The following is a 27,923-nucleotide window of genomic DNA, read 5'->3' as shown; positions in this document are numbered from 1 at the left end:
CGGAGACCTACACTGTTAGATAATAATCGACTCAGCTCAACGAACTGAGATGATGTCTGTATGTGTGTATGTGTACAAATTTTGTATACACCCTTTTGGAATTACTCGTAACAATTCGACGGGGAATCCTGTCTCATTGTTTGCTATTGAAAATTGGCCAGATCGGACGGGATCGGAAGTTATGGTTTTGGCCACTATTTGTTATGCCCAAAAAACGCCAAAAACACTCATTTATTTATTTTTTTATTTTTTTGCACGAGAAAGGCATTAACACAGCTTCAGGGTTTTTATAATTGCATTTTCATTTCCCAAGACATTCTCCCAATTCATCTTAATCACCCAATGACGTGTAAATCTGTTGGTAATCCTCTCGAAGATCAGATCAGTGACTAACTCAGGAAATTGATTCATCTCTGGGAATTTGAACTGCAGTCAATTCTCTTCGCTAATTCCAGGAAATGCGAAAGAAGCATGAACCCTAGAAAAATGAAAAACAAATTCCATCCAAAGACCGAAAACAATCTCAAGGTCGTACTCACATTTCGATGCCATCGTTAAAACCACGTTTTCCTTCATTTCCATCCACACTACCCGGCCTATTGCCGGTCTCTCGCGCGCGCGATAAAAATAAGCCCATCCATCCATTCCTTCCGCGATATGTTTTCTCCGATCCCCGGCGCGGCGGCGGCGGCCGGTAGCATCGCGAGAAACCTTTCCACACGTACCTACGTCGCACATTCAATGAATGGTGAAGAGTCTTTTGATTATGAGACCCAAAACGACGACGACACCCCATAAACTTTTTTCTTCTTACCCTCGCCTATGACAATAATAATTCCGTGTTCTGAGATATGGCGGAAGGGGCATTAGCAGGGCATAAGCAAACGTAACGCAACAAGGGAGCAGAAAGGAGAAAAAAATATTAAGCTCAAGGACGAGCGGCGATGGGATCTTTTTCGGGCGGAAGAAATCCGCATTTCTGCGAGATTTGAATTAGGGTGATAATTAATTGTTTGGAGAAAAATTACCATATGAAGTGCGGAGCGTTTCGAAATGGCCCTTCATATTGGAAGTTAATCGTAAAACACCGGATTTTATAATTGTAATATGCGATTTATGCATTTATGTGAAATAACTAAAATAGATTATTATTTGTTCGGATGAAAATCGTTCAAAATCGTAAAAACAATTATTCAAAACCCTTTTTAATCTACTAAAGCGTATAAAATGCACAAATGCATAAATAGTTGTCACCCTAATGTGTATTCTCCTAACTCATACAAAGCTTACAAAACAGCACTTTTTTTCGCCGTATTCAAATTTCCGACAATGATGACGATGATTATGGACAGAGTGATGATGTTGCCCCACCACAAAACCAAACCAGCGACGGTGCATTCTGACTGGCTGCAGATAACGTTACTGGGTCAGTGTGATTTCGGGTTTGATTTTCATCGTTGGACCAAGAGAAAGAGGTGTGCAACGGGAACTCGCCGCACAATGAGGGGAAGGTGCCACTTGAACCGAAAAGTCACAAAAATACGACTGACATTGTTATCAGTGGCAAGTTTTTTTTTTTGGTGCGCGTCGTGCATAATATGTTGACAATGGAATTTTGTTGCGTTCTAAAAATTGAATAATTTTGCATATACGTGACAGAGTATTATTTAATTTGACTAATTAACAAAAAACCTTATGGCAGTGTTTAATTTTTATATAGGTAATAATTGATTCATTTAGATTTTTTTTTACCTCAATTGGAATAATATGGAAAATATTTTCTTCTCCCAAGAACATTATGGCACAATTGTCTGAATTGAGTTCATCACAATGTAATTGGAAATTTCTGGTATATTATCCGACGCATCGCAAAGAACTTCATATATAATGGATATAATTAGAATATTTTTCGTTTCAGAGAAATATTAACTTTTACATTTATAAATATTTGATCAATATCATGAAAAGAAGTCAGAATTGCCAAAAATATTTTTTCACTTCAAAATATATTTCCTGAACCTTTATTCTACATAATACAAAATTCAACAATGATTTTTTATATGAAATATTGCCTCCAAAAAGCCTTACAAACAAAGGCGTATAGGATGAATAATCTAGAGATGGCGAGTTTTATTCTCGGTCCGGACAAGGATGTATTTAGGAGGAAAGCTTTCTCGACTGCCCCTGGGCATATTGTTGCCATTGTGCTTGCCACACATAATACATTTTCATGGCCGGCAAAGAAAACTTTTTTTATTGTTACTTAGTAGAAATGCTAATAGAATAATGATGAAAAAGCAAGCCAAATTCCAGTTGGAATGAAGAAATGAAATATGTTCTGTGAATAAACCCTTAGAAAGAACTCCTTAAATACAAACATTCACATTTGCTTTAATATTTATCAAATAATATTGGAAAAAGAAATCTTTTTATTTGATTAATTTGGATACAAATTTAGCAGTTTTTAAAGCTCATATTCAATTACCATATGTCAAATGTTCTTACTTGAAACATTCAGATTGATCAGATAGCATAGAAGCTTTGCAATTTTACGTAGGAACGTATGAATCTGTACACCCCATTACATGAAATCAAAAGAAAACAGAAAAACAAAGGGAGAACAAATGGCACAAAACAAACTCCAATCAAAAGCGTATTCCTGGGAGGACAACGAACCAACGCACCAACACATTCTCAAATGCAGCTGCACGCGTCTCTGCACAACAAAAAGATGCATCATCCAATGTTTTCACTTTTCAGAACTAATGCAGTTCATCGACCTCTTCCCTCAGATTTCCTCAATTCCTTTATCGGCAATGCATTTTAGATTTGGAAGAGACACTTGCTGTGCGTTGCATCACCACCACCACCACCACTGCAAGCAGCAAAAATATATACACAACAAAAGCCCAAAAAAGGATAGTTGAATTGAAACGAAGGGAACCGACGTCGTTTAGGAAGGGTGCAACATGCTGCGCATAGAAAAGATGTAGAAGGCGAACCGTACAAAGATCAAACTGCACTCGCAGTCGCAGGATAACGATCCGACCGACTCGAACGGGGGTGAGTTTTTGTGGGAACGCGTAAAGGAAATGCGATAACAGCAGCAGCAACAACAACAATCACACAGAAGAAAGTGAAATTCATACGATAGGAGGGTGAATGTTGATCCCGAGCGCGACCAGGCTGATTATGATTAGGTCCTTTCTCCAAGTGAATCAGTCAAAAATGGGAACTGGGTTATGGCAGTGCTGCGGTGTTTGTTTGGTCGAGTCCGAATCGTTTGGTATGGCAAAGGCCATGCAAGCATGACGACTGCGTCGACAACTCCGTGCAGCACGCACCATCAACTTCCAGTTTTTCCTAAATATTTCGTGTGACGCATTGCCCGTACCCCCTGCTATTGGGAAAATTCTAAATTAGAAATTAGGGACCGAGAGGAAAAAAGCGAAATTAGAAATGCAAAAGCCTTTCATGATTCGTTTCTTTCATATGCTAATCCAAAAATTATTCCTTTTTATTTTTACTTCCTAGCAGGAAGAAAGAATAACTAGCCAACATGTATTTTTGGAAAAGGCTCACAAGGTACGGAGGATCAACCAACCCCACCGGCCGTTGTTGCTTGTTGTCGTCGTCGTCGTCCTTGCATATGTAGGAACGTATATAGGAAGAGCGTGGCAACAATAGGAGGGCGCCGTGTGCAGCACACACGCGGTCACTTCCTGCATTTTACGCTCCCCTTCGAAGCAGTGGCACCACCTCACTTGAATCCTGCCATTCTACTCTGACTGTTTCCGCATTAGAGTTCCAATTGGATCGAGGTTCGATAGTAGATACTGTTTTCAGAAAGCGGTGTCTCTTATAAGGATCCTGTGTCGTCCTGGCTCGCATAGAACGTTGTGGTTTGCGTTTTTGGGAGCACGTGATTTTAACATCAATTTCGCGAAATGCTGCTTTTTGGCAGATGACGCTGTACCTTTGTTATTTGGGATGGTTTTTAACAAGGCCAACCACTATACGATCTAACGAGTTGTATTGAATATCGAGTCAACAAAAAACATTTTAAGAACATCAAGAAAGTTTTTGCTAGCTATCCTGAACAAATTATGATTAGCTGATGCAGAAAAAGGATTGCAAACACTGATTAAGTTATGATTAAATTTTCCCGGAGCTGTAACGAATAACGATGAATCGACGATTTTGTTGGCCTCGGTTCTCAACCTGTTGAGAACGCACTATCCTATATATATTTGCACTACTACACGGATAGGTAATTCAGGCACTAAAAGAAGGGTAAGCGTTGATATTTCTGGCAACAGCTTTAGGGAGCTTCCCACCGGAGAACTCTGCATTTTCCTCTGAAGCAGGCCCAATATTTATCCTCTGCTCTGATTCTGCCAGCTTTCAGGTTCCCCCAAATCAGAGAAACTTCCACATCACCGGATCCAAAGGATCTCCACTAGAACTCCAGCATTGACTACGCTCGTCCGGTTTCAGGACACTACGCCATCCCTGATAATCCGCCTCCTAACCACTTGCCGAAGTCAGCTCTTAAACCGAGCAGTACATCTCAATCGTTATCGAACCAGATGTCAAATGTTTTATTAAAGGAAAGCCTTGCTCGCAAATTCAAAGGAACTCCAACACCTGGATAGATCTCCCCGTTATTTAAAACTAATATGTAGTACTCTTTCCTTTAACCCGGCACACGGCATTCTGCTTTCAGTTTTAGTGGGAGCTCTTATGGAAATCTCACATTGTTTGCATTATACAGAACGTTGTAGAGTACGGTCGTCTGCCACTGTTTCAAACACAATTTCAACCAGAAAATCACGGGATACCAAAGTACATCTGAAACGCGCTACCGGATGATCCTTTAACGCTTGTTGCTCTGCGTAGCTTTCTGCAAGATGGAGGGCTGCATTTCCACATTTTCAAACACGTGCCGAATCTTACCATCTCTCAAAATTACATTGCAATGCAATGCAACTAGGAACTACATAATATTTTCTTCTTAGCAAGAGTTTTCTAACGCTATAGCGTCCACAAATTATGTCCCTGATCAATACCAGTCCGTAAAACTAACGTTTTGGCTTTCTGAGCTTGACACGGACACACTTGACAGAGCCAGTTGTGGCTTACAGAACTTAAATCAGACTTTTCAGGAGCAACCATAGAAGGCCATCAAGAACAAGTTTCTGCGGGTAGAAACAACACGCCAACGATCATCTTTTTTCATTTTTGTGCTTCTCTTTTTTGCTTGTACTTTTTTTTTTTGCTTTTTGCACCGTTCAATTCTATCCTTTTGTAAATTTCAAATAATTTTCTCTGTACCAGGTACCTTTTGGTTAGGCTTTGAAAAACTATGCAACACTTCCGCCTCTAAATTGATTGTCGTACTAAACAAAACTCAAGGCAGCAAACACTTATGGATTTAAATTTCTGCTGTAGATAGCAGGAAAACAAATGTGGAATTGAAGTCACTTCAAAACGGGGAAGGCCCGTTTACCCGAAATGTATACGGCCTAAATCCGTTTTGCCGATGGCTATTAGCAAATTATGATATTTGGCCGACCTGGGCTGCAAGCCTCTTTAATAAAGAAATAAAAAAAAAAAATTGCCGAAGGAACCACTAACCCTTCTGGCCGATAGTCATTTGGTCGAAAAAGACGTTGGGCTGAAATGGTTGTTTTCCAGAATGGGTAATTTTGCCGAAATGTCGTTTGACTGAAGAAGTCAAATGGCCGAAAAGCGAAAATATTATTTTGACGAACAAGTCATATGACTGTAACTGTTGTTTGTTGAAAGGGTCATATGTTGGCTTAAAAATGTTGGTTGGCCGAACAATAGTGGATGTGATGAACGTGAAATAATTCATGATAATTGAGAATTTAGAAATGAATACCGTCGTGCGGGGCTTCTTTTGACTCCGGGGCTACTTTGGATTTTTGATTTTCTAAAAAAAAACTAAAAGGAAAATAATTGTCAAACGGCAAATTTGAAACAGAAAGTTGCCGTCCAACTATCAACAATAACACGAATGGTGATAATGGCAATTTGAGAGTAGGTCACGTTATAATTCTTGTTTCAAAATGTCCGCATGACGGTAGAGTGAAATAAAAATAAGAAGTGAGAAATCAGAAGTGAGAAGTGGAACGCCACTCATAATTTTCCACTTTTCACCGCAAAAATCAAAAAGTGCAAAGTCAGAAGTAAGGAATGCAGAATGAGAAATGACAAGTGAGTCTTCTCACTCTTCCCTTCTCATTGCACACTGTGAAAAGTGAGAATTGCGAAATTAGAAGTAAGAAATGAGAAGTAACATATGAGGATCGAAAAGTTAGAAGAGAGACTTCTTGCTTATCACTTCCCGTAAGAGAGAAATAAGAAGTGAGATGTCTTCTCCAATCTCATTTCTCATTTCCTAATTCTCTCTTCTTACTTCTAATTGTGAGAAAAGATAAATAGGAAGTGAGAGGTAAGAAGTAATTTAACCTTACTTCTTATATTTCACTTCTCAATTTTCACAATGAGGAATGAGAAATGAAGAACGGGAAGTGGGAAATGAGATTGATCACTGCTCACTGCCTGTTTATTATTATTTATTATTTCCGACTTCTCAAATATTATGAACAACTTCACCACACTTTTCACATTTACTATTGGTCGGCCAAACGACATTTTCGGCCACATGACCCTTTCAGCAAACGTCATCTACGGCCGTATTGTTCGACCTAACGACATTTTTAGCCTATGATCCCTTCGGCTAAATAACATTTTTAGTCAAATGGCTTTTATGTCAAACGATATTTTTGGCATAATAACAGATTCGGGCTGAAGACTTTTTCGGGAAAATGTCCTGTTCGGCCAAACGATGGTTTCAGCAAAACGATTAGTGTTGGAAAAACTCAAATTCTCAAATCTCATCCACGATTCAAATTAGGCACAAGTTAAACCCAATCCGACTCATGACTCACATAATCGTTCGTGATTTGCATCATGGCATGATTTCTACGTGTTCCTCTTCTTAGAGCTCATCGAATTAACTGTCTTTGCTCAAAAGAATGGTTAATATCCATACGTAAAAATAAAAAACGCTTCGATTGGGTTTTGATACTTTTTGGAGCGAAATCACTTCTCGGCGAATGAGCGAAACAATGCGATTCTGCGAGAAAAACTCAAGCGCTATGCTTTCCCGGCAGAGTCTCGAGCAGCTTAGCTCGCGCATAAGGCTTCGATGAACCAGATTTGAGCTTGATTGTACCAACACTGCAAACGACATTTTTGGTCATATGTCCATTTCAGCCAACTGACGTTTTTGGTCAGATGACTCACGGCCTATTGTATTTTTCGGCCAAACACCCAGTGACCTTATATAAAACGACTTTTAGTCGAATGACTTTCGGCCAAATAGCCTTCCTTCTTCCAAATGGACTAGCGCACTGAAAAAATGAACCCAACATGCACTTATTGATTCTGATTTGAACAAACAAACAAATCCAGAAGAATCCGTACAAACCTAAACACGACTCAACACAGTAGAAAAACAAATCCGCTACATGTGCCATTTCTAAACAAAATGACACAATGATGTTGCTGATTGTATTTTTTTTATGTTAACAGCAGGAAAAACAAAATCAGAATTTTGAACTTGTGCCAAACTAAACACAAGCTATCTAGATTCTAACTTTTGCTCTAAGCAAAAATCCTATACTTGCATCGCTTTCAATCCAAATGCAGTATAAACCATGACACTGCTCGAACAAAAGAACTGAACTAAGTTGAGTCAAGTACGAGACACTGAAGACGACCACACAGTTGTGGTCGAAATACGTATCTGCAAAGATAACGAAAATTAACTGGTGGAATTAAATGGAGACCCAGACAACCACACATCGCATAAGAATGCACGATTAATATCGTTTACCGATCCATATTTCATCAAAATCGCATTGTGGTGCGAATTTCATCAGTTCATTTATATCTTTTCCCGCACAGTAGGCTATTTTACGAGTTTATTCAAGCTTCATTTGTTGACATCGCATATTCCTGCAAACAAACCCAAATGAAATCGGATTATCTGTCAAACATAGTTTGTTATCACAAACTACATCGCAATGTATAACGAACAAACTCGCCTAAAAATCGTGCACATCGCATACACTACCGTGCAACGTCGGATAAGAAATACATATCTATCGCCTCCACTTTTGTACGTTAAAAGCGTTTTCGCGACTATTATGCGATGAAATTTGTGCGCAAAGGCATCGCATAACAGAAAAACAATTCAATTATGCATGCATTCTGGTTGTCTGGGGAGTGCTTAATTCGTCTTAGACGGTTGAATACATTCCACTAAAAGAGCTTATATATTTTTCTGGAAAAGAACTGACTTATTCTCATTCCTACTGGAACAGCAGTATTGTTTGATTTTATTTCCTGCAGTTTCATAAAACAAATCTTGGGCTGATTTCATACAAATTGTCGCACAAAACACTCCGTTCTGCTGAATGCCATTTGGCCGAAAGCTAGGCCGAAAGTTGTTTGGCCGAATAAACAATTAGAACGAAGGTCGTTTGGCTGAATAGGACATAGGTGAGACGTCTCACTTTTCACACCTCATTTCTCACTTTTCAAATGACCTATTCGGCCAAATGGCCTATTTGGCCAAGTGACCTATTCAGCCAAATAAACTATTGGTCCAAATGATTTATTCAGCCAATTGTCCTATTCGGCCAAATGTCCTATTCGGCCAAATATCATATTCGGCCAATTGTCCTATTCGGCCAAATGTTTTATTCAACCAAATGACCTATTCGGTCAAATGACCTATTCGGTCAAATGACCTATTCGGCCATATGACCTATTCGTCCAAATGACCTATTCGGCCAAATGACCTATTCGGTCGGATGACCCGTTTGGCCAAATGACTTTCGGCCAGATGGGGTTCGGCCTAATGGTTTGTTCGGCCTAGTGACATTCAGACCGGATGAAAACAAACACACTACAAAAAAAATTATGCAAAAATCACAGATAGTGGATCTTAGCTCAAAGACTTTATGTACTTTATAGGGTGCCAATGAAAATCAACTATTCAAATTTCAAATGCGGGTAGTGCTCAAAAGTTTCATCTGCTCGAAAAAAATCCCTATGCAAAATTTCAGCTCAATCGGACTTCGTTAAGTGTTTGAACACAGCGGTCAAAGTTTGACTATTTTGAAACACGGGGGTACAGGAAAAATTCGAAGTCGATTTTTTTGATGCCAGATGTCTTAGAAATGCATGAAACGTCGAGATCTGGTGTTATCTCGGAAAAAAAATGAAAAGAATGACTTTTTGGGACTTGAAAAATTAAAAATTAAAAATTAAAAAAAGAAAATTGATGCCAAATGTCTCAAAATGCATGAAACGTTGAGATTCCAAAAAAAAATTAAGTTTCAAAAAGTAAATTTTTTTTTGGCTAGCGCCAGATCTCGACCTTTAATGCATTTCTAAGACATTGGGCATAAAAAAATCGGTTTTGGATTTTTCCTGTAAACCACCCCTCACCCCCTTGGGAAATTTTCGTGTTTCAAAATAGTCAAACTTTGACCGCTTTGGTCAAACACTTAACGAAGTCAGATTGAGCTGAAACTTTGCATAGGGACTTTTTTCGAGGAGATGAGCACTATCCGTTTTTGAAATTCGATGGTCAAATTTTTCCCATACATTCCATTGGCACCCTACTGTATACATAATACATATGCATGGCTACTTTAAAGTATGTCGCTTTATGTCCGTGGCAAAATTTTAGTGTGCTGATAGTGATGATTAAAAATTGCCACACTCTACTTTTGACAAAATCACTTCTTATTTCCCACTTTTAATTATTTATTTTTCGTTTCCCAATCTACTTTTTTTAGTTCTTACTTCTTATTTATCACCAATCAGTTCTCGCTTCACATTTTGACTTCTCACAGTGAAAAATAAGGATGAAAAATGAGAAGTAACAAGTGCGAAATGAAGTGAGGAGTGATCTATTTTTTTTACTTCTCAAGTGATTAGAGAGAATGAGAAGTGTGAAGTGATAAGTGATTAGTAAGACGTCTCACTATTTGTGTGAAAGTGTGGAATTATTAATGAGAAGTGAAAAAAATGAAATGAGAAGTGAAAAATAAGAAGTGCGATATAAGAAAAGAGATCTAAGATCGTATTTTTTTTCATTTTCGCATCATTTGTTTTGTAATGTGTTTGTTTTTATTTGATCTATTTGTTTAAATGATTTTTTTTAGACCAAACAACACGTTCGGCTCAATCTGAAATGGCTTATTCGGTCAAACAACCTGCTTGATCGAATGTTTTTCTTGGTTTTACCATTTGATCGGCTAAACCTCATTCTCGGACATATGACCCGTTCGGCAAACGATATTTACGATCGTATGACCAGATCATTCAAATGACATTTTCGGCCAAATGACCGGTTCTGCTAAATGACCATCTCGATCAATCGGAATTTCGGCTAAAAGTTCTGTTCGGTCGAACCACATTTTCGGCCAAACGACGCTTTCTGCCGTGCCGTTTGACTTGTTCGGCCTGTTTGACTACCGAAATTCAACAGCCCAATATCCATTCCTATTCAACGCTCAATTCGGTCAAATGACTTTCTGTTCAAGTGACAATCAGTGCAACGACTTTCATCCGAATGATTCTCGGCTAATCAATCCTTCTCCAGATTCCTAAAATTTAAGCACAGTAATGGCAACCAATAAAGATTAAAAAACACAAATAAAGTTAAAAAAGCAACCAATAAAGGTTTGAAACTGTAATCACTGTAGTCACTGTAATTTTTGACACTGATCACTGTAATTTTTGACAGGTAGATGCGGCTTGACATTTTTACTTCCCTTTATCGCAAAAAGCTGGATAGGTAATAAAAAAAATATGAAACTGGTGCTGGTTCCGTATATCATACGTCCTTAAGGTCACTCTTCACGGAATCCCAGTTTCAAAGTGCTCGCGTTTTCGGGGCCACACCACTCGATACGGAGGCGGCGTTGCTTCCGTTGCTTCCCCCGAAAACGCGAGCATTTTGAAACATGGATTCCGTGAGGAGTGACCTTAAAATGCCGTCCGAATTAAAATTTCTACATGTTAAACAAAAAATAAAGCTTAGTGGAAGTGCTTACAAATATCAGAATATATCTACCTAAAGGCACGTTCGAAACAAGGGAAAATCATAGATGGAAGTTCTTTATAAAACAGATATATGAAATGGGCATCAGTTGTCTTCCAAAATTTTAATTTTATCTGCTAATTTTAGCAGAACAACATATTGTCCACATATGTCCAAAATGTAAATATTTAAGGGACCACCCTTAAATATTCACATTTTGGACACCCCAAAATCTCGAAGTCAAGTTTGCATGTTCCGCTGGTCAATTAAGTCGAGGCGAAGTCTTAACTTTCGATTGGCATGCCCCAATAGAAAGAATCTTGTGTTTTAAGTTGACACTTTTGATGTAAATTTTGTGTGTGTGTGTGTTCTGAGATTTTCAACGATGTGCATTTTAAGCGTAACGCAATGTAACGCTTGCCCGTTAAAAAAACGATTTAATTAAATGTTTAGGTAAATGTTATTTTCATATAGGAAGCTGATCAAAAAAACGCGAAACAATTTCGTTTACTTAAAGCCAGTGAGGATATTAGCAGCGGCATTGCTACTAGAACCAGAATGTGGTGCAAAATAAAACAGTTCCAAACATGTACTGATTGAGCAATGCACCAAATAAGCACGCATTGTATCCCTGTATCAAAGCAAATTATTCTCTGCTATAGACAGCAGGAAAATAAATCCAGATTTTGTGCCGCTTCTAAGTATCAAAACAAACACACTACTCATCATGCATTGATTGTGGGCGTCCGAGGAGCACACCAACTGAGCATCTCCAGGTCCGAGGAAAACAACTGAAGCCTATTAGGGAAGAGTTGGAGGGTCTTGATCTTGAGTACATGTTCCTTGTTTACCAATTTTTGAAAGTTGCAGATGTTAGACTGTAATCAAAGTCTGTCCATCTCCTTGTCTGTCATACCCCATCACGAATGTCTTCCTCTTGTTGTCCATTTTAATGTCTGTCGGTAGTCCCTTTCGTATATCTTTCTCTTGTTGTTGTCTCCCAAAAATAGTTTGTTTGTCCCGTTGCAGATGTGAAACATTTCCAAGAATGTCAAACATTAGAATTGTAATTAATTAAATAAGCACCCTAAATTTCCTTCCTTTCCTACTGTATTATTGTATTCCCTACCCTCGACCAAACCGCGAGTCTTTCAGTTCTCCAAAACTAACATTAGTGAAAAACAAAACTAACAAGAAACATGAAAACTTTATTGAAAAACATGATTTCAACTCCGTAACGCTCCACGGTAAATAAGCCTTCCAAATAAACGATAGATGAAAAAAATATCACCCATACAAATTGTGCTTTAATATTGTTGCCATCATAAAAAGCATCATTTGTGTAGGACCCAGAGGATTTCTAGCATCTCCGCGGGAAATGCAAGCTAACAACATTTCGACTTTTCCAAATTATTTTGCTGGCTAGCGTAGCAGGTGACTTTGTTGCATCACCAGCATTTTCATATTCCGGATGCTGACTGATTCTATTTACGACTGCAACTGATCTGGCAAAATTTTGCAGCTGTTGTTGAAATACACGTATCCGCTGAGATTCCAATAAATGAATTTCTCTATTCCTATCTCACCTTTTTACCTTGATGTATAAGAAAAACCAAAATTCCAGAAACTCCCCAATACATAATTTGCTTAATTTTATTTGAATTATTATGTATCTTGAAACGCAGGATCAGAGTTTTGGAAAATTTAGGATACAAACAGATGGAGACGCATGGTATCGCAACTTTACTATTCCTCTATCTCAGTGATTGTTGCTGCCAATTTACAGCATTGTTCTCTGCACTAATTCTCAAGCTCCAAATAGGGGGAAAGACGGCTTTGGCAGGTTTTGTTCTATTATTGTCAGGGGGGTTTCTGTCGACCAAATTTTATGAAATGTGGCCACAATATTTTTGGATATGCAAAGACTGTTTAGGCCAAATTTGAGCATAATTAGTCATAAAATACGAGAAAGGCAAAAAAAGGAGGAGATACATAATGCATGAATGAACTAAAATTTTCAATAGTTTAGCTTCGATACTCAAAAGTTTAAATACTACTGATAAATTGGTGGAGAGTTTGCGAATCGATTTTTATATAAATCTTCAAAATCAATTGAAGGATAAAACATCTATTAATGTTACAAATCTTACATGATTTCGTGACGGTCCCCAATTTTGAAATTTTCATTTTACACCCTGTATCCGATTCTTCCCCTTAGACGTAGTTCACGTCAAAACATCCCTGATAATAAAAGAACAAAACCTGCCAAACCCGTCAATCCCCCTAGGTATGTATGTGCAAAAAAATATATCTTCGATAGTGAGATACCTACATCAATTTAACAGTCATCGAATATTCTGAGCGATAGTTGAATAAAGTGTAAATAGACGCAAAAATTGCTGCAAAAGGCGGTTGCCTAGTTTTAAGATCATTAATCTCATTTGAAAGATTATTGACAATAATCAAGCAAATGCATTATTGTAATTCCCTCCAACTGTTAACCGAACATCAATACGAAACTCTCGATTTTTCCTACTCCCACTACCGAATCGGATCGATACCGAACCGAACTCGGCAATGTACGTGTAGGAACCTCCGCGGAAAACTCCAGACGAGCCAACGTTTGCAAAAACAAACCGTTCTGCACTGTGCTCTATCTGAAGTCTCCGCGGTATCAAACCCATCATCGGGCATGTTTTTCCCCATTTCGCAGAACGGCCACCGCCGCCGCCGCGGACTGTACGACGACTGACTGCTGGCTCCGAATTAGGAAGGGTAATTTTCAAACAAGCTTCTATCCAAAATGTTTGCTTCAGCCTACGCCACACACCGTGCCCGTCGTTGTTGTCGTCATCATCAATGGTGATGTTGCTTGTTGTTGCTGCTGCTGCCGATGTTATTGTGCAGCAGGAAGAAGGTGCTGCTATCATTGCGAGATCGTCTGAACGTCGAAAAAAAAAGCCTCACCGTATATAATATGTACCTCGTTGTTTCGTCCGTTCGTTCGACCAAACAACACCCCATCATACAAAATAACAACTTTTCTCCCCGTTGACGGTGGGTCGGCGGGTGGGTGGATGAACGGGGTCGGTCGATCGGCTGGGTGGGTGGGTTAAATTCGGTGTGGCTGCGAAAATTGGAAACGCGTTGCTCTGTTCGCCGTCATCGTCGGTGGAGGTGGATTGCTGGCTTAAGCAAAACAGAACAAAAATAAAGCATAGGCCGATGCGGAAATATTTTTTTCGTTTTGAAAAGGTGGAAATAAATAGTCAGCGTTATGGGGAAACGGGGGCTTGGTAGAACTATACCTGGCTTACGTCTTGCAGAATCCCGAACTATTTTTTTTTTAAATGGCCGGTAAATTTATTGGCTTATTTCTCGCTTAACTTTTCAAAAGGACCTAAGTAACATTTTTTTCATGAATTAATTTGAATAGCGCAATCAACAGAAAAACATGAAAGCTTTCGATTGCAGTACTCAAATTAAATCATGAAAAAAATGTTATTTAGGTCCTTTTGAAAAATTAAGCGAGATTTGTTCAGCTGGAAGATACAAGTGGTGAAGAAGAAGATACTTCTAGACACCAAGTTGCGAAAATGAGGTCACTGTCAAAAGGTTTTGAATATCTATAAGAATACATAAAACATAGAAGTATTGACAAAATAAGGTCATTGGCATAATTAACATACGTGTCTGATTTACATTTTACCTCGTACTCCCCATAGTAACCAACATATCAAAAATATTGAATATCATTGAACGCACATGGAACTGGAATTGCGTTGGCATTTTTCGTGCAAGTTCCGTGTTTGTCAACCGCAGGCGCTCTGCTGACCATCACACCACCCACACGCACACATGGTTTTCCAACCTCCGGACGCGGCGCTATCGTCTCGAGGTGTTTTTCGTTAACCCATTCACAGTATTGTATGTATTGTAAAAATGATTGGGTGCCGCCACCAGATTAGAAACACAAAAAGTCACCCAGCTTTTTCGACAGCTCAAATGACTGTTGTCGCGATTGGTAGCCGAATGATGGCCTGATGACACTAAATACGTTCTTGACTTAGAGGAATGACCATCACGGGGCCCCACCATCATCATCATCGTAATCATCATAATCGTTCGTATTCGAGATAGATATAGTCGTCGCACGGAAGAAAAACAACACCCGAGAACGAAGCGGAGCTAACCGACTGCATCAGCCCTGGAAAGCAACGCAGCGCAACGTAGTCGATTGTCAAATTTCATTCACGATGCACGGAGCTCGCGAGCTGATTGCATAATATTTGTTTTCGGATGGATGCTCTTTTCGACATTGAGCTTGTTTGCTTCGGGCCGATGATGATGATGGGGCCTGGTGACGGCGATCATCGTGTTGTGCGGTGCATGGTTGTGGATGTGGGGATTTAAACTGCGCTTGTTTTTTTTTGCTTTTTGGTGATCTTGTTGCGTTTTTATATTTCGCATTTGAGTTGTTTTTGGTGGTCAAGATGGAGAATGCGGAAGTGTGCACAATTTCGACAACATCGAGTGATGTGATGAATACTTACCAAAATTTGAAATCAACATACTGCGACTGAGTTTTAGAATCAGTTCAAGTATTAGAACGTTTACTCAAAGAGAACGTTCGTTTTAAATTTGGGAGTTTCATGCTATAGTGGTGAAGAAATTATTTGTTAGAAAGTAGAGTGACATGCCAGCAATGGATCCATTGGAAATGAATGCTTTTGAATTCCAGTTTGCACAGTACAAAAATCATAAGAGATTAGCGTTGAAATAGATTTAGTGACGTTTGTATTTACTTTCTAACAAAATGTGTTTTAAAAATAGGCCTGAGCAAAACACGCAAAGGGTGGGATAAAATAAAGCATTTACATGGAAATGATAATTCGTTAATTTTAGTGAGTTTGACAGAAATCTTACGGATAATCAAATAGAACCACAAATCGCTTGAATTCAAATGAGAACCGAGCGATTTTTTTTTTAAATTTCGCATTGCAACTCCATAACGAATAAGTAATTAATATTGAATTCGGTTTTGGCAACATTCGATTTTTGCAACAAATCCATTCGATTTCGGTATCACAATTTTTAATTATTTTTATTTTCATGTTTTTCTTTTTAAACCTCGTAAATCTTATGATCTGCATAAAAGGTTTGTTTTTTCTCAGAATCCGCGTCAAAAAGAAGTAAAAAAATCGCATCAAAAACTACAAGAAAAACACTTAGATCCCGATTTTGGCAACAGAAACGTTTCGAACGTGTTGCACAATTATTGTTTCGGGCGTCCCACCAACGCAAAGAAAGTAGCTCTTGCACTTGATTCAGAACCAGTACATGCGTGCGTTTTTTCAAACAGAATTTTGTACATTCTGATTTCTGATTACATGATTCTTCTTGTGAGCATCTCGCCAATGAAGATGAAGAAGCTCTTGGACACAATCCAGTGTCTGTACACGAAATCGACCCACAACGCAGAGATATGATAATTCGGATCCGCAATTACGCCATTTTTCTTGCAGGTGCCTTACCAATGCGCTAGATTTACTGCCATTAAATGCGAGCGTCCCAATACGCAGAATTGTGATTTTTTGGAAGTAGAAGAAGATCTTGCACACGATTGAGAATCGCAACATGAAGGCATCGCATGGCTCAGAATTTTGATAATTCTACGCCATTATCCTTGTGAGCGTCTCATTCAGCACTCCACTCAGTACCAGTATATGCGGGCGTGTCACCACGTTGAATTGTAGTAATGGCACACAGAATTACACAACTCTTTTTGCAGGAGAAAGCTTCTGTACCCGATTGCGTACCAGTGGATTCGGGTGTCTCACGTAGAACCCAAGAAACAATTATGGTTTTTGTAATACTCTTGGAGACAACGATTTACTCTTCAAATATGCTATAAAACCACAGTAAATCCATCGATGACTTGAATCGAGACTTAATTTAAACCGAAAAGTAAGTTAATTTTGAAAAATATACAACGTTTTGTAAAATAAATACAGTTTATCGGTCAATAGATAACCGAGCAGCTCTGTTCAGAAAATTCTGATTGAGCTTGTCAAAATATATACCGAGCAATCAGTAAATCAAAATATACTTTGCTGAAATCACGGCAATACTTCAAATTCATTTCAGGGAGTTCAGTGCGTGTTGGCTCTTGTTTCGGACGGTAGAACGATCGCGCGATTTGTCGAAATTTTGTGTTTTGCATTGCGCGGCCGGTAATAAAGTAATAAGTTCTGTGCGAGTTGGCTCTTGTTTCGAACGGTAGAACGATCGCACGATTTGTCGAAATTTTGTAAAATCCAGCGAAACATTTGTAAAATCCAGGTTACCTTGTCCTCCTTTGGACGGTTCGTAAGTAAATTGATGAATATATTTTATTATTTTTTTCAGCATATACTGTTATTGACAAACTTAAATTAAATTAAGTGTGTAAAGAAGTTAACCAAGTGAGAAGCTCCTGCTTTCGCTGCAGTGCCAGTCTCATCACGCAGAGTCGTGATCTTTCCATTCTTCTTGCGGACGTCTCACCAATGCAGAGGAAGAAGTTCTTGCACATGAACCAGTACCAATAAATGGGGGCATACCTCCACGCAGAAATTCAGACCGAATTGGTAGCAGTAACTCAAATCACGTCTATGACATGTCACGTAAGTCACGTCTATGACAAGTGTGTTGCCTGGGAAGTTGGATCCACATTTACGCCATTCCTCTTGTGGGTTTCTCACCAGTGCCAGTGAATGCGAGCGTCCCACTATGCAGATGATCATTCCGATTCACATTTACATCATTTTTCTTGTGGACGTTTCATCACTGCAGAGGAAAAAGCTCTTGCACACGATCGAGTGCCAGAACATGATGGCATGTCATCGTTAAGACTTTTGGTAATTGAAGTTGGATCCATAATTACGCCATTCTTTTAGCGGGTGTCTCATCAATCTAGAGCTAAGAAGTTCTTACACTCGGTTCAGGGCTGGGCAGTGAATGCGAGCGTCTCATCACGCAGAACTGTTATTATTCTGATCTACAATTAAACCATTCTTCTGACTAGTGTCCAACCAGTACAGAAGGAAGCTCTTGCACTCGATAAACTGCCAGTAGATACGGCCGTCTTACCATGCAGAGTTGATCATTTTCACAATTAGTTAATTCTTCTTGCGGACGTCTCACCAATGCAGAGAATTTTGAAAATTTTGATAAAAAAGAGCATTCCTTTTGCGGGTGTCTCACCAATGCAGATGATAAACTCTTGCACTCGATTCAGAGCCAGTACATGCAGGCGTCTCACCACGTAGAATAGTGATGATTTTGATTCACAGTTGAACCATTCTTCTGATCGGTGTCCCATCAATCCATTGGAAAAATATCTTGAACCCGATGTCAGTGGATGCGGGCATTGCACTGCCTGATAGCTTCTCAAGTGCGAGTTCTTGTACTCGATTCAATATCTGTGAATGCGAGCGTCCCACCACGCATAGTTGTAAGTCACTTTTATACTATTCTTTTGATGGGCATCTTACCTACACATAGGAGGAAGCTCTTGCACTCGATCTACTTTCAGTAGATGCGGGCGTCCTACCACGCAGAGTTGTAATCATTCCGATTCACAATTATACTATTCTTCTTGCGGATGTCCAGAGTATCAGAAAAAGCTCTTGCACACGATGTAGTCCAGTATATTTGTGCGTCTCACCACGTAGAATTTTGGTAATTTGGATCCACGATATCTCAAATCCTTTTCTGTGTTTCTCAACAATGCAGCTGATAATCTCTTGTCCTCGATTGAGGGCCAGTACACACGAGTACCCCACTACGCAGAATTGTGATTATTTAGATCTTCAATTAAACCATTCTTTTGATGGCCTTCACACCAATGCATAGGGAAAAGTTATTGCAAGTGGATGCAAGCGTCCCACCACGTAGAATCTCTCCAGGTGAGAAGCTCATGCACTCGATTCAGTGCCAGTAAATACGAGCGTCCTACCAACACAGAAGAAGTAGCTTGTGTACTCAATCCACTGCCGGTAGATGGGAGCATCCCACCACGCGGAGATGTGATTCCTACGATTTATAATAACACCATTTTTCTTGCGGAGTCTCATTAATGCAGATGAAGAAGCTTCTTCACTTGATCCAATGCCACTATATGAGGGTGTCCCATCATGCAGCTTTTTTTTTTTTTTAATTTTGATCTACAATTAGAACATAGTACATATGGTCGTCTCACCAAGGCAGATGTGGAGCTTTTGCACTCGATTCGCGGCCAGTACATGCAGGTGTCTCACCACACAGCATTGTGATCATTCCGATCCACAACTTAACCATTCTCTTGATGGATGTTCCACCATCACAGAAGAAAATGCTCTTGAACCCGATTCAGTGTCAGTGGATGGGGGCATCTCACCACGTAAAAGCTTCCCTTGTGAGAGCTCCTGTACTCGAGATCAAAGATCTTGAATGTCGCTGGCCTCCTCTTTGATGTTGTTATATGAGCAGTTCTGTAAACAGTTCTAGATTTTACCTAATTTGTAATGTTTATATGTTCTTTTATGCTTTCAAAAGATATGTGGTTTTCGCGCCTTCTCGATTTCGAAAAAAACTGACTGGCTCAAGTGGGCACTTCCCCATCACACATTACTGAAAAGTCAGATAAAAAAGAAAAAAAATACAAATACTTGATTCAGTGTTCGTGAATGCGAGCGTCCCGCCATGCAGAATTGTAATCCACAATTATACCATTATTCAGACGGGCGTCCACTTCTACGCAAAAGACCCCAGTAACCAAAAGTTCCTTTAAGAGTACGTTTTTCGCTTAAACAGCTCAGTGTAGCTGACTAAGCGTAAAAAGTACTCTTAAAGGAACTTTTGGTTACTTGGGGAAGCTCTTGCACTCGATCCACAGTCAGTTAATCCAGGCGTCCCACCATGCTGAGTTGAGATCATTCCGATTCCCAATTATACCATTCTCCTGTGGACATTCACCTCAACTCAACTCGGACGTCCAGTGCAGAAGAGATTGGTCTTTGCACACGATGCAGTGCCAGCATACGCAGGCGTCCTCCCCTTGTAGAGTTGTGATTATTTCGATCCATATGTACCATGAAATGCGTTCAAATTTACTATTTGAATGATATGATTAAGTATTTAAATAAACTCTACTACGTTAAGTAAACCTATGAGCACAGCTCATTCTGCTTTTGATTAATTTCCCGTCAATGAGAGGCCACTTCAGACTGATTTTCAAATGGTTCAAGTTTTGCACTAGCTCAGTCCTTGATTGCATACTCTATTTTTGCCTGTAACATGTTAAAAAATTAAAATCTAACATCGTTATAATTGTCTTACCAAAGTTTTTGAGCCCTTTCACAGTGATATTTAACCCTTTTTGTGGATATGAACCATCAATCGTAGGTCAAGAATCCCCACCATAACCAGCCTTTGCAACGTAAGCCAAACAATAGCCCTAGCGCACTCACCTCAGTGTTGAACTTGTCGGTGCGGCCAATACCTGAGTACTTACATTTTCGTGCATCGAGCTAAGTGCGTCGACTACACCACAACTGTTTACTTAACTTTCCGAAAACGGGCAGGTGTCATCCGTTGCCGGGCCCGGTTCGACACCTCCGATTGCGCAATCGGAAAATAAACAAACGATTTTGAAATATGCTGCTTTTGTCACCCGGCGAGGCTGCGGTTACTTACGATGGGGGCTTGCATTGTGCACCTCCTCCAGTCAGTGGCGGATATCGGATTTCTCTTTAACCTGACACCATCCGTCGTCTCGGTATCGTTCAAACTTGGTGCTCCAAAGTTTACCTACCAGACAGTTGCTCGTGGTTGCTCGATAGTAAATTCGCATGCCCACACAGCAGATGAAGTGCGGGGCGCGGCTTTACAGTGCATACAAAATTTACGGAATAAGCTGAATTATGCATATCTGACTCGTGTGTGTATGTTGAACTGATCGCATTTCTCTGCGTTGATCATCATCGGTAATGCTTTAAAGACGATAATTGAAAGATTGGATGGGTTGGATGGATATCAATCTACGTAAAGTGGAGCAAGTGCAAATGGATACATCCAGCGATTACGGGGTCATACGCTGCGGTTTCAAGATACCAAATTGAAGGCGTTCAGTCCATATCTACATAGCATGTCTACGAATAACGAAAAACGGCTTCGAATGCAATAACACATTAGTTTCGGTTTTCTTATACATGATAAGGCTCCAAAGTGCACTCAATTGAGATTGGACTGCTTGCATGTACCGAGCGTAACCGATTTTAGGAGATCGAAACGAGGGATTTAAAAATTAAAAATTTCCTTGAAATGACGTTTTCGCGAGTTTCTTGATATACAAAGGTCCAGAAGATCTACTTGCACTAAACATGATTATAAATTAGCTCTGAATAAAATCCAACTAATAGTCAAAACTGAAAACACTGCGAAAAGTAAGAGCTTTCAGGTTAAAAAGACGCTCTTTTGATAGTTAGCGAAATGTTCAACTTCTAAGAGCACGCGTATTCCAACCAATGCACCCACTGCACATATACATTTGTTGCGGGATATCTAAAACTCTCTGTTATTGTTTTCTTCTGCAAACTTTTGGCTTTTGTTATTTAAAATCTCACATGAAATGCCGTTTGCATTGCTTCGGTATGCATCGCTGCTCGTTTGTTGTGTTTGACTCTCAACAGCAGATAAATGCACACCATCGATCCCAAAAGAGTGCCTAGGGTTTAGGCAGGTATTTTCGTCTTTTCGTCATAGTCTCGAAAACCAATAAAAGAGAAACTTTTTTGACAAACTCATCCGTATCAAATCGTAAGCTCAGGAGATACGTTCTGCTATAGTGGAGTTCTAGCTAAAGGACGTTCCTTTCGATGGTTTTAGCCCCTATGACGATGGACGGAAATACCTGCCGTGTCCCTATTTTAGGTAGGTTTGTGCGTCCGCATACGAGCCCGTCAGTTTTGCTCTCGTCCAAGTGGATCCTCGAGTGCCAAAACGTTTCGGTGCAAACAGTTATTGCTTGGTGTTGATACCGGGATGCAGATTTGCATATTGTTTACACCGCGAACCGAGTGCGAGCAGCAACTAAGTGCGTCAATTGTGCAGAATTTGGCAATCGTAGTTTCGCCGTTGAGATTGAGAGGAACGGCTTCCATTGTTATTCGGTGCTTCAGTTTCTTTGTTGGGCTGTTTTCGGGCGTGTGATTCCATGAACGAAATATGACCGGCTTCGATTAGACTCCAGGTAACAGCCTAACTGTAATTCGATCATAATTGCCTCATTGTTTCCGTGTTTTTTTCCCTGTGTCTCAAGTTTTTTTTTGTATGAAGCTGTAACTATTGAAGATGTATGTGGATGGTAGGTTCGATACTCGGGTTTTATCACTATGCAATAAAATCATTACTCCTGCCACTGTTGTTTTGTGGATGACGTCTGATGTACAACATAGCTGTTGTTAAAATGTACGTGCATGAAATACTGCTTTTATGGTTGGCCGCGTTTCTGTACTAACATAATGTTCTCGAATGAGTGTATTTGCACGCAGTTTATGCCTTGACGCATATGAGCGCGATGGATGAGGTTTTTGGTAAACACATCAATTTGACGGAGCGGACGGACTAAATAGATATTTCAGCATTGGGTCCTTTTTTCCTTGAAAATTTCAACTGATATGAGTAATATGCAATTTTGCTTAAGGGACCGGAGGATTTAACATATGCAAAATTGCTTTTCCAAAAATTAAGCTCTTATTTTACAGGTACATATTGTGAAAAAGAGCTTGCAAAGCTTGTTGGTAGGGTTGTGGTCTACCATACAAATAAAACAGATATTTTTGTATAACATTCTGAAGGGCTTAACGACATCAAATCGCAGGGCAGACGTCAAGACTTTGAAATGTTAGTGCTTTTTAGGCGATACGAATTTCGACGGGTTAGCTAGTATTTGTATTAGAATCTAGCAATTTTGCATATGTCCAGTTCTTATACAGATTTTATCTATAGGTTCTGGGTAGGTACATACGTGGATCTATTTATTTATTTATTTATTTATTTAATGATAATCGTCATCTGCCATCTAATGTCTCAATGACTACACACACTATTGTAGGTACATACGTGCAATTGTACATCTTACATTGCGATCTACACCAATGATGTCGATGCCATCCGCAAAACTAAAGAGCATGTAAGCCTTGATGATGGTTCCGTTTCTCTGTAAACCAGATCTTCGAATTGCTAGTGTGCGTGGGTGGCTCCACAGCTTACCCATCATCCTCAATCCTGATTCTGTTTGTGCCCTCTCTGTCCAATTGTCCATTCAACAATAACTCAAAGTGCTTCTTCCACCCAGCAGCCACCTCTGCTTGGTCAGTCAACAGAATTCCAGAGCTGTCATTGATCATGACTGTCGCCAGTGCGCTTTTCTTGCGCATATTGTTTATGATTTTGTTGTTGGAACTTATGTCCGAAAAATACTAGAATTCGCATATGTTAGCTAATTAAATTCAATCATTTTTCCCTTAGGGCAGTCCCTTAAAAATATCATGTTCAGTGGGCGTAGAATCAAATTCTGCGATTTTTTTGGTAGCTACAAGTGCCAAAGTGCTATTTCGGGATTTATTGCAATCTTTCACATTTTGTTTTTCTAGAAAAACGCAGAATTAGGATCGGTCACTATATTCAAAAATGATATTTAACTGTTCAAGTTACAGTTATTGTTCAAGTATGTCTAAAACGCATTACTTATTAATATAAAAAGTTTGTTTTTCAAATTATTTCAAAAAAACTTTGTTTAAACTATTGTTCTAGAAAATAGAATCACTTTGAAAGTTTATCGAATCGTCGAGAATTTTTCAATACAAGCACATGTTTTTATTAGAAAATGCAAATAATAATTTCAATGTTTTATAGTTTAATTCAAGTTTGTTAAGAAAATTATTTTGAGCTTTTTAGTGGAATGTTTTCACCTGTCATAAGATGAGTTTATACAATCCCATTGAATTCCACCACTTAATTGTATCTTGACAGATACGTATTTCGACCTCAAAGGTAAGGCCGTCTTCAGTGTCTCGTACTTGACTCGACTAAGTCGTATCTGTCAAGATACAATTAAGTGGTGGAATTCAATGGGATTGTATAAACTCGTCTTATGACAGGTCAAGTTTGTTGATGGTTTTATCCCAGCTTAAGCACCATAGCATAACACTGTCAAAAACATCAATAGTTGTACATAGCATGGACGAGGTGTCATTGGCAGCTCAGGAGTGCGCGTCGGCTGAAAATGCTTCTTCTTAAATGTTAACGGAGTCCCCTTGGTCTTGGTATGAACTGAACTTAATCAGAATTTTAAAATTTGAAATCAATCAACCCGAACAGGAGCGACTATCTCGATACCATACTCTGTTATGAACTAGCCTTGCATAAGAGGTAAAATACCAAAAAATAATCTCAAAAATTATTATGCAGAATACTTTAGGCATTACATTCTTAGGTATTTCAATACCAAACGAAAAGTAATTTGTGATGCGTTTGGTATTGTAATAATAGATTATGTTATGCCTGAAGTATTGTGCATATTCATTTTTGGCACGGTGTCTTTGTCCGAAAAGGCTTATTTTCAAAAAATAAGTATCTCTAAAACACCCACTACACGAAAGTAGAGGTTTTCCTCTTTCACGTAGGTGCATTTTTAAAATGTTCTATCGGGAGTCATTTTTCCATACATTTTTAGGGGGGTTTAATCGGCTATCATTTGAGATTTCTATGGAGTTTGCACCAAAAATAGTGAAAAAAATAAAAAAAAATTTCTAGATCCCCCGATAGAACATTTTAGTTTACCCACTATATGAAAGAGGAGAGCATATACTTTCGCGTGGTGGGTGTTTCAGAGATACTGATTTTTGAAAAATAACATCTCCCCATAACGACACCGTGTTGGTATTATTTTTTGGTATTTTACCTCTTACGCAAGACTGGTTCAGAACAGAGAGTAAGGTATCAATAACAGAATGAGGTATCATTGAGGTAATTTTTCCTGCTCGGGTATAGATCCTTGAGAAATCAGACTTCTACTGACTTTCTCTATTTATTTGTTGAGGTTCCGTCACTACGAGCTCTTGGGTCTCCTTCTACTTTTGCTTTCGCTCTTTCGTGACCATCAGTGCTCCCTTGGCGACCTTAGTTCCTCCGTCCGATGCTATCTGGCTGCCACTGCTTGCCCGGCTACCGTCTATTTGGAAGGGTTGTTTGTGATTTCGTGTCTTGCCGATCGAATAGGGGGCTGTTGGAATTCTTTGACCTACTTCAGCATAACACGGAGCGTGACAGTATGCTCCGCACATAATCTCCTGGGCGGGATCCTGCCTACTGCCGCCTGTGAGTCGTTTTCTACTGGGGGAAGGGTCGTTTGGCCGAATGCCACTAAGCCGAACAAACCATCAGGCTGAAACCCATCTGGCCGAACGGGTCATCCGGCCGAATAGGTCATTTTGCCCAATAGGTCATTTGGTCCAATATGACATTTGGCCGAATAAGACATTTGGCAGGATAAGACTTTTGGTCGAATAGGACATTTGGCTGAATAGGTCATTTGACCAAACATGTCATTTGACTAATAGGTCATTTGAAAAGTGAGGCACGAAAAGTGAGATGTCCCACTTCTCACTACTTATTTCCCACTTCTCCCTGTGAGAATAGAGAAGTGCGATGTGAGGAGTGAGACGTCTCACTACCCACTTCACACGTTTCACAGTGAGAAATGAGGAGTGAGAAGTGAGACGTATCATTCCTCTCTCCTCATTTCTCACTTCACACTGTAAAAAGTGAGTAGTGCGAAGTGAGAAGTGAGACGACTCGCAACTCACTTCTAACTTCTCACTTTTTACAGTGAGAAGTGAGAAATAAGAAGTGAATAGTGAGACGTCTCACTTGTCACTTCACACTTCTAACTTTTCACAAAGATGAGTTATGAGATGAGGAGTGAGAAGTGAGACGTCTAACTTCTCACCCCGCATTTCTCACCTTTTCGGCCAATCACTTTTTCGGCCAAATGGCTATTCGGCCAAATGACCTTTTCGGCCAAATTAATAATTCGGCCAAATGACCTATTTGGCGAAATGACCTATTCGACTATTTGATCCTTTCGGCGTAATGGTCTGTTCGGCCAAATGGTATATTTGACCAAACAACTTTCGGCCTAGTGGCCTTCGGCCGAACGGTATTCGGCAAAATGGCCCTTACCCGTCCTACCAATATGCGATAGACCCCGGGAACTTTTCTGGATACCTTACTTTATATGGCTGCTATAATCTTTTCTAGTGGTGGGGCTTTGCACCCTTGACAGCTCATGTCAAGATTTGAAGGTTGGTCAGACGTCAAAACTTGAAGAAGTTGATCGATGTGCGTGAACCAACGTTTCTGTTGATCAGTTGGGTCGAGGAGTAACCAAACTCTACTCAGGCGTCGTGAAATTTCGCAGGGAGGCGAATATAGCCAGTACAGTTGTGGCTTTTTTCCGCTCGTCATCTAGGGCAGCGGTTCTGAACCTTTTTTGTGAGAGGTAGCGCTTCGCTCCTTTGCATAAATTGAGGTACCCCCTATTTATTTTTTTGCTGTTGAATGAAAATAAGTGTAACTCATAAGACATATGGTAAAAGCAACTGCAAATTAACGGGATATATGACTCTTCATAAAGTTGGCTAAAATTTTTATTATTCCGAGCTCTTGGAGAAAAGCTTCCGAGCCTCTTGAAATACAGCTTTCGTGCCACTGAAAAAGAGGCTTCTAAGCATCTTGAAAGGGCGCCTTTGAGCCTCTTGAACGTTGGCTTCTACGCCTCTAGAAAGATGAATAGCCTCCTTCCGAGCATCTCGAATGAAGGTTTCCGGGGCTCTTGAAAAGAAGTTTTCGGGCCTCTTGACAATAGGTTTCCGGGCTTCTTGAAAGAAGGCTTCCGGGCCTCTTAAAAGAAGGCTTCCGGGCCTCTTGAAAGGAGGCTTCCGGGCCTCTTGAAAGGAGGCATCCGGGCCTTTTGAACGGAGGCATCCGGGCCTTTTGAACGGAGGCTTCCGGGCCTCTTGAAAGGAGGCTTCCGGGCCTCTTGAAAGGAGGCTTCCGGGCCTCTTGAAAGGAGGCTTCCGGGCCTCTTGAAAGGAGGCTTCCGGGCCTCTTGAAAGGAGGCTTCCGGGCCTCTTGAAAGGAGGCTTCCGGGCCTCTTGAAAGGTGGCTTCCGGGCCTCTTGAAAGGAGGCTTCTGGCCTCTTGAAAGGAGGCTTCCGGGCCTCTTGAAAGGAGGCTTCTGGGCCTCTTGAAAGGAGGCTTCTGGGCCTCTTGAAAGGAGGCTCTGGGCCCCTTGAAAGGAGGCTTCCTGAGCCTCTTGAAAGGAGGCTTCTGGCCTCTTGAAAGGAGGCTTCTGGCCTCTTGAAAGGAGGCTTCCGGGCCTCTTGAAAGGAGGCTTCCTGCCTCTTGAAAGGAGGCTGCCTGGCCTCTTGAAAGGAGGCTGCTGAGCCTCTTGAAAGGAGGCTGCTGAGCCTCTTGAAAGGAGGCTGCTGAGCCTCTTGAAAGGAGGCTGCTGAGCCTCTTGAAAGGAGGCTGCCGAGCCTCTTGAAAGGAGGCTGCTGAGCCTCTTGAAAGGAGGCTGCTGAGCCTCTTGAAAGGAGGCTGCTGAGCCTCTTGAAAGGAGGCTTTGAGCCTCTTGAAAGGAGGCTGCTGAGCCTCTTGAAAGGAGGCTGCTGAGCCTCTTGAAA

The 27,923-nt window shown here is 40.1% G+C and overlaps 1 protein-coding gene across 6 annotated transcripts in view; it reads left to right on the top strand.

Moving 5' to 3' along the window:
* The window catches only part of LOC134212592 (zinc finger protein chinmo), a 271,941-nt gene that overhangs the window by 25,329 nt on the left and 218,689 nt on the right, over positions 1 to 27,923 (top strand). For 3 of the 6 annotated variants that reach the window (XM_062690587.1, XM_062690589.1, XM_062690584.1), the window contains exon 1: positions 22,109 to 22,424. The exons of 1 other annotated variant lie outside the window; for it this stretch is intronic. The gene's annotated coding sequence lies outside the window, so the exon portion shown is untranslated. Of the gene's footprint in view, positions 1 to 22,107; positions 22,425 to 27,923 lie in introns of those variants that run through there. 2 more of the 6 variants (XM_062690590.1, XM_062690588.1) reach the window with 1 other exon arrangement.

This window comes from Armigeres subalbatus, chromosome 2 (assembly GCF_024139115.2).
Source record: "Armigeres subalbatus isolate Guangzhou_Male chromosome 2, GZ_Asu_2, whole genome shotgun sequence".
In the NCBI taxonomy this organism is placed as follows: domain Eukaryota; kingdom Metazoa; phylum Arthropoda; class Insecta; order Diptera; family Culicidae; genus Armigeres; species Armigeres subalbatus.
The sequence above is the reverse complement of the archived record's forward strand: the minus strand, read 5'-3'. Positions and strand labels throughout refer to the sequence as shown.